Genomic DNA, 9780 nt, shown 5'->3' on the forward strand with positions numbered 1-9780 from the left:
TCATGATTCATGATTCAATTCATGATTCATGATTCATGATTCAATTCATGATTTATGATTCGATTTATGATTCATGATTCATGATTCAAATCATGATTCATTTATTCATGATTCAATTCATGATTCATGATTCATAATTCATGATTCATGATTCAATTCATGATTCATTATTCAATTCATGATTCATGATTCATGATTCAATTCTTGATTAATTCATGATTCAATTTCATGATTCATGATTCATGATTCAATTCATTATGATTCATGATTCATGATTAATCATGATTCAATTCATGATTCATGATTCAATTCATGATTCATAATTCATGATTATGATTCATCATTTCATAATTCATGATTCAATTCATGATTCATGATCAATTCATGATTCATGATTCATGATTCATGATTCATGATTCAGATTCATGATTCATGATTCAATTCATGATTCATGATTCAATATGATTCGATTCAATGATTGTCAATTCATGATTCATGATTCAATTCATGATTCATGATTCATGATTCAATGATTCATGATTCATGATTCATGATTCAATTCATGATTCAAATTCATGATTCAATTCATGATTCATGATTCATGATTCAGATTCATGATTCATGATTCATGATTCATGATTCAATTCATGATTTCATGAATTCATATTCAATTCATGATTCATGATTCATGATCATGATTCATGATTCATGATTGATTCAATTCATGATTCATGATTCATGATTCAATGATTCATGATTCATGATTCAATTCATGATTCATGATTCATATTCAATTCAGATTCATAATTCATCATTAATTCATGATTCATCAAATTCATGATTCATGATTCAATTCATGATTCATTATTCATGATTCAGATTCATGATTCATGATTCAATGATTCATGATTCAATATTTCATGATTCATGATTCATGATTCATGATTCATGATTCATGATTCAATTCATGATCGATTCTGATTCAATTCGATTCATGATTCAGATTCATGATTCATGATTCATTATGATTCATGATTCATGATTCATGATTCATGATGATTCAATTCATGATTCATGATTCATTCATGAATTCATGATTCATGAATCATGATTCATGATTCGATTCATGATTCATGATTCAATTCATGATTCATGATTCAGATTCATGATTCATGATCGATTCATGATTCATGATTCATGATTAATCATGATTCATGATTCATGATTCATGATTCATGATTCGATTCATGATTCTTGATTCATGATTCGATTCATGATTCATGATTCATGATTCATGAATTCATGATTCATTATGATTCATGATTCATTTGATTCATGATTCAATCATGATTCATGATTCATGATTATGATTCATGATTCATGATTCATGATTCATGATTCATGATTCAATTCATGATTCATGATATCATGATTCATATTCTTATTCATGATTCATGATTCATGATTCAATATTCATGATTCAATTCATGATTCAATTAATGATTCATGATTCCATGATTCAATTATGATTCATCAGATTCATGATCTGATTCAATTTCATGATTCATATACAATTCATGATTCATGATTTCAATTCATGATTCATGATTCAATTCATGATTTCATTCTATGATTTCATGATTCGATTATGATTCATGATTTATGATTCTGATTGATTCATGATTCATTCTTGATTCATGATTCGATGATTCAGGAATCATGTTTCGATTCGATGATTCATGATTCATGAATCATGGTTCAAGTTCATGATTCATGATTCATGAATCATGGTTCAATTCATGATTCATGATTTCATGAATCATGTTCATGAATTCATGATTCATGAATTCATGATTCAATTCATGATTCAATTCATGATTCAATTCATGATTCATGATTCATTCATGATTCATGATTAATTCATGATTTCTGATTCAATTCATGATTCATGATTTAATTCATGATTCATGATTCAATTCATGATTAATGATTCTATTCATGATTCAATTCATGATTCATGATTCGATTCATGATTCAATTCATGATTCATGATTCAAGCGTCAACTCATTAATCATGATTCATGATTCGATTCATGATTCATGATTCAATTCATGATTCATGGTTCATCATTCAATTCATAATTCATGACTCAATTCATGATTCATTTCATGATTCATGATTCAATTAATGATTCATAATTCAATTGTCAATTCATGATTCATGATTCTATTCATGATTCATTATTCAATTCATGATTCATGATTCATGATTCAATTCATGATTCATGATTCAATTCATGATTCATGATTCATGATTCATGATTCAATTCATGTTTCAATTCCTGATTCAATTCATGATTCATGATTCAATTCATTATTCATGATTCGATTCATGATTCATGATTCAATTCATGATTCATGATTCAATTCATGATTCATGATTCAATTCATGATTCATGATTCATGATTCAATTCATGATTCATGATTCGATTCATGATTCATGATTCAATTCATGATTCATAATTCATGATTCAATTCATGATTCATGATTCATGATTCAATTCATAATTCAATTCATAATTCATGATTCATGATTCATGAATCATGATTCAATTCATGATTCATGATTCATGATTCAATTCATGATTCATGATTCAATTTATAATTCATGATTCATGATTCATTATTCTTTTCACGATTCATGATTCAATTTATGATTCAATTTATGATTCATAATACAATTCATGATTTAATTCATCATTCATGATTCATGATTCAATTCATGATTTATGATTCTATTCATGATTCATGATTGAATTCATGAATCATTTCATGATTTATGATTCGATTCATGATTTAGAAATCATGATTCGATTCGTGATTCAGGAATCATGATTCGATTCGTGATTCAGGAATCATGTTTTGATTCGTGTTTCTCATGATTCATGATTCATTTCATGATTCATGATTCATGATTCATTCATTCATGATTCATGATTCAATTCATGATTCAATTCATAATTCAATTCATGATTCAATTCATGATTCATGATTCGATTTAAGATTTTTGATTTTATTCATGATTCATGATTCAATTCATGATTCATGATTTATGATTCGATTCATGATTCATGATTCAATTCATGATTCATGATTCAATTTATGATTCATGATTCATGATTAATTATTCATGATTCAATTCATCATTCATGATTTAATTCATGATTCATGATTCATTTTATGATTCATGATTCAATTCATGATTTGTGATTCAATTCATGATTCATGATTTAATTCATGAATCATGATTAAATTCATGATTCATGATTCAATTCATGATTCATTATTCATGATTCATGATTCAATTCATGATTAATGATTCAATTCATGATTCAATTCATGATTCATGATTCAATTGTCAGTTCATGATTCATGATTCATGATTCAATTCATGATTAATGATTCAATTCATGATTCATGATTCAATTGTCAGTTCATGATTCATGAATTATGATTTGATTCATGATTCATGATTCAATTCATGATTCATGTATCATGATTCAATTCATAATTCATTATTCAATTCATGATCCATTGATTCAAATCATGATTCATGATTCAATTCATGATTCAAGATTCATGATTCAATTCATGATTCATGATTCATGATTCATAATTCAATTCATGATTCATGACTCAATTCATGATTCAATTCATGATTCATTATTCGATTTATGATTCATGATTCATGATTCAATTCATGATTCATGATTCCTGATTCATGATTTAATTCATGATTCATGATTCAATTCATGTTTTCGATTACTGATTCAATTCATGTTTCGATTCCTGATTCAATTCATGATTCATGATTCAATTCATGATTCATGATTCATTATTCATGATTCATGATTCAATTCATGATTCAATTCATGATTCATGATTCGATTCATGATTCATGATTCAATTCATGATTCATGATTCATGATTCATGATTCATAATTCAATTCATAATTCAATTCATGATTCATGATTCATGATTAATCATTCAATTCATGATTCATGATTCAATTCATGATTCATGATTCAGTTCAGGATTCATGATGCATTCATGATTCATGATTCAATTCATGATTCAATTTATGAATTATGATTTATTTCATGATTTATTTCATGATTCATGATGCATGATTCAATTCATGATTCAATTCGTGATTCATTTCATGTTTCGATTCCTGATTCAATTCATAATTCATAATTAAAATCATGATTCATAGTTCATGATTCATGATTCAATTCATGATTCATGATTCATAATTCAATTCATGATTCATGATTCAATTCATGATTCATAATTCAATTCATAATACGATTTCTGATTCAATTCATGATTCATGATTCGATTTATGATTCATGATTCAATTCATGATTCATGATTCAATTCATGATTCATGATTCAATTCATGATACATGATTCAATTCATGAATCATGATTCATGATTCGATTCATGATTCATGATTCGATTCATGATTCATGATTCAATTCATGATTCATGAATTATGATTCATGATTCGATTCATGATTCATGATTCATGATTCATGATTCGAATTCATGATTCATGATTCAATTCATGATTCATGATTCGATTCATGATTCTTGATTCATGATTCATGATTCGATTCATGATTCATGATTCATGATTCAATTCATGATTCATGATTCATGATTCATTTCATGATTCATGATTCATGATTCCTGATTGAAATCATGATTCATGATTCATGATTCGATTCATGATTCATGATTCAAATCATGATTCATGATTCAAATCATGATTCATGATTCAATTCATGATTTATGATTCATGATTCAATTCATGATTCATGATTCAAGTCATTATTCATGATTCAATTCATGATTCATGATTCATGATTCATGATTCTATTCATGAATCATGATTAATGATTCAATTCATGATTCAATTTATGATTCATAATACAATTCATGATTCAATTTATCATTCATGATTCATGTTTCAATTCATGATTTATGATTCTATTCATGATTCATGATTCAATTCATGATTCATTTCATGATTCATTTCATGATTTATGATTCGATTCATGATTCAGGAATCATGATTCGATTCGTGATTCAGGAATCATGTTTCGATTCGTGATTCATGATTCATGAATCATGGTTCAATTCATGATTCATGATTTATTTCATGATTCATGATTCATGATTCATTTCATGAATTATGATTCAATTCATGATTCAATTCATGATTCAATTCATGATTCATTTCATGATTCATGATTCAATTCATGATTTCTGATTCAATTCATGATTCATGATTTAATTCATGATTCATGATTCAATTCATGATTAATGATTTTATTCATGATTCAATTCATGATTCATGATTCGATTCATGATTCAATTCATGATTCATGATTCAAGCGTCAATTCATTAATCATGATTCATGATTCGATTCATGATTCATGATTCAATTCATGATTCATGGTTCATCATTCAATTCATAATTCATGACTCAATTCATGATTCATTTCATGATTCATGATTCAATTAATGATTCATAATTCAATTGTCAATTCATGATTCATGATTCATGATTCGATTCATGATTCATGATTCAATTCATGATTCATGATTCATGATTCAATTCATGATTCATGATTCAATTCATGATTCATGATTCATGATTCGTGATTCAATTCATGTTTCGATTCCTGATTCAATTCATGATTCATGATTCAATTCATTATTCATGATTCGATTCATGATTCATGATTCAATTCATGATTCATGATTCATGATTCAATTCATTATTCATGATTCGATTCTTGATTCATGATTCAATTCATGATTCATGATTCATGATTCAATTCATTATTCATGATTCGATTCATGATTCATGATTCAATTCATGATTCATGATTCATGATTCAATTCATGATTCATGATTCAATTTATGATTCATGATTCAATTCATGTTTCGATTCCTGATTCAATTCATGATTCATGATTCAATTCATGATTCATGATTCATGATTCAATTCATGATTCATTATTCGATTCATGATTCATGATTCAATTCATGATTCATAATTCATGATTCAATTCATGATTCATGATTCAATTCATAATTCAATTCATGATTCATGATTCATGAATCATGATTCAATTCATGATTCATGATTCATGATTCAATTCATGATTCATGATTCAATTTATAATTCATGATTCATGATTCACTATTCTTTTCATGATTCATGATTCAATTCATGATTCAATTTATGATTCATAATACAATTCATGATTTAATTCATCATTCATGATTCATGATTCTATTCATGATTCATGATTGAATTCATGAATCATTTCATGATTTATGATTCGATTCATGATTCAGAAATCATGATTCGATTCGTGATTCAGGAATCATGATTCGATTCGTGATTCAGGAATCATGTTTTGATTCGTGTTTCATGATTCATGATTCATTTCATGATTCATGATTCATGATTCAATTCATGATTCATGATTCAATTCATGATTCAATTCATGATTCAATTCATGATTCATTTCATGATTCATGATTCGATTTATGATTTGTGATTTTATTCATGATTCATGATTCAATTCATGATTTATGATTCGATTCATGATTCATGATTCAATTCATGATTCATGATTCAATTTATGATTCATGATTCATGATTCATTTTATGATTCATGATTCAATTCATGATTTGTGATTCAATTCATGATTCATGATTTAAATCATGAATCATGATTCAATTCATGATTCATGATTTGATTCATGATTCAATTCATGATTCATGATTCGATTCATGATTCAATTCATAATTCATGATTCAAGAGTCAATTCATGATTCATGATTCAATTCATGATTCATGATTCAATTCATGATTCATGATTCATGATTCAATTCATGTTTCATGATTCAATTCATGATTCATGATTCAATTGTCAATTCATGATTCATGATTCGATTCATGATTCATGATTCAATTCATGATTCATGATTCATGATTCATGATTCATGATTCAATTCATGTTTCATGATTCAATTCATGATTCATGATTCAATTGTCAATTCATGATTCATGATTCGATTCATGATTCATGATTCAATTCATGATTCATGATTCATGATTCAATTCATGATTCATGATTCAATTCATGATTAATTATTCATGATTCATGATTCAATTCATGATTTATGATTCAATTCATGATTCATAATTCAATTCATGATTCATGATTCAATTGTCAGTTCATTATTCATAATTCATGATTTGATTCATGATTCATGATTCAATTCATGATTCATGTATCATTATTCAATACATGATTCATGATTCAATTCATTATTCATTATTCATGATTCATGATTCAATTCATGATTTATGATTCAATTCATGATTCAATTCATGATTCATGATACAATTGTCAGTTCATGATTCATGATTCATGATTTGATTCAGTATTTATGATTCAATTCATGATTCATGTATCATGATTCAATTCATAATTCATGATTCAATTCATGATCCATGATTCAAATTATGATTCATGATTCAATTCATGATTCAAGATTCATGATTCAATTCATGATTCATGATTCATGATTCATAATTCAATTCATGATTCATGACTCAATTCATGATTCAATTCATGATTCAATTCATGATTCATTATTCGATTTATGATTCATGATTCATGATTCAATTCATGATTCATGATTCCTGATTCATGATTTAATTCATGATTCATGATTCAATTCATGTTTCGATTCCTGATTCAATTCATGTTTCGATTCCTGATTCAATTCATGATTCATGATTCAATTCATGATTCATTATTCATGATTCATGATTCAATTCATGATTCATGATTCGATTCATGATTCATGATTCAATTCATGATTCATGATTCATGATTCATAATTCAATTCATAATTCAATTCATGATTCATGATTCATGATTCATGATTAATCATTCAATTCATGATTCATGATTCAATTCATGATTCATGATTCAGTTCATAATTCATGATGCAATTCATGATTCATGATTCAATTCATGATTCAATTTATGATTCATGATTTATTTCATGATTTATTTCATGATTCATGATGCATGATTCAATTCATGATTCATTTCATGATTCATGATTCAATTCATGATTCATGATTCAATTCATGATTCAATTCATGATTTATGATTCATTTCATGATTCATGATGCATTATTCAATTCATGATTCATGATTCAATTTATGATTCATGATTCATTCCATCATTCATGTTTCGATTCATGGTTCATGATTCAAGACTCATGATTTGATTCATGATTCATAATTTAATTCATGATTCATGATTCAATTCATGATTCATGATTCATGACTCGATTCATGAGTCATGATTCAATTCATGATTCATGATTCATGGACTCGATTCATGATTCATGATTCATGATTTAATTCATGATTCATCATTCAATCCATGATTCAATTCATAATTCATGATTCATGATTCAATTGATGATTCATGATTTATGATTCGATTCATGATTCATGATTCAATTCATGATTCATGATTCGATTCTTGATTCATGATTCATGATTGAAATCATGATTCATGATTCAAATCATAATCCTTGATTCAATTCATGATTCATGATTCATGATTTAATTCATGATTCAATTCATGATTCATGATTCAATTCATGATTCATTATTTAATTCATGATTCATGATTCAATTTATAATTCATGATTCAAAATCATGATACATGATTCAATTCATGATTTAAATCATGATACATGATTAATTTCATGATTCATGATTGAAATCATGATTCATAATTCATTTTATGATTTATTTAGTGATTCATGATTCAATTTATGATTCAATTCATGATTCATTTTATGATTCAATCCATGATTCAATTAATGATTCATAATTCAATTTATGATTCATGATTCATTTCATGATTTATGATTCAATTTATGATTCAATTTATGATTCATTTCATGGTTCAGAATTTAATTGATGATTCAATTCATGATCCATGATTCAAATCATGATTTATTGTTTGATTTATGATTCATTATTCATGATTGATGATTCAATTCATGATTGATTTCATGATTAAATTCATGATTCATGATTCATGATTTTCAATTCATAATTCATGATTCAATTCATGATTCATGATTCATGTCATGATTGATTTCATGATTCATGATTCAATTCCTGATTCAATTCATGATTCATTTCATGATTGATTTCATGATTCATGATTCAATTCATGATTCAATTCATGATTCATGATTCAATTCAAGATTCATTATTTAATTCATGATTCATGATTCAATTTATGATTCAGGATTCAATTCATGATTCATGATTTAAATCATGATTCATATTTCATGATTGATTTCATGATTCATGATTCAACTCATGATTCATGATTCATTTCATGATACATGTTTCGATTCATGATTCATGATTCAAGATTCATGATTCGATTCATGATTCATAATTTAATTCATGATTTATGTTTCATGATTCATGATTCATGACTCGATTCATGATTCATGATTTAATTCATGACTCATGATTTATGATTCAATTCATGATATATGATTTAATTCATGAATCATGATTGATGATTCAATTCATGATTCATGATTCAATTCATGATTCATGATGCAATTCATGA

The sequence above is a fragment of the Mixophyes fleayi genome, chromosome 4 (genome assembly GCF_038048845.1).
Source record: "Mixophyes fleayi isolate aMixFle1 chromosome 4, aMixFle1.hap1, whole genome shotgun sequence".
Classification (NCBI taxonomy): Eukaryota; Metazoa; Chordata; class Amphibia; order Anura; family Limnodynastidae; genus Mixophyes; species Mixophyes fleayi.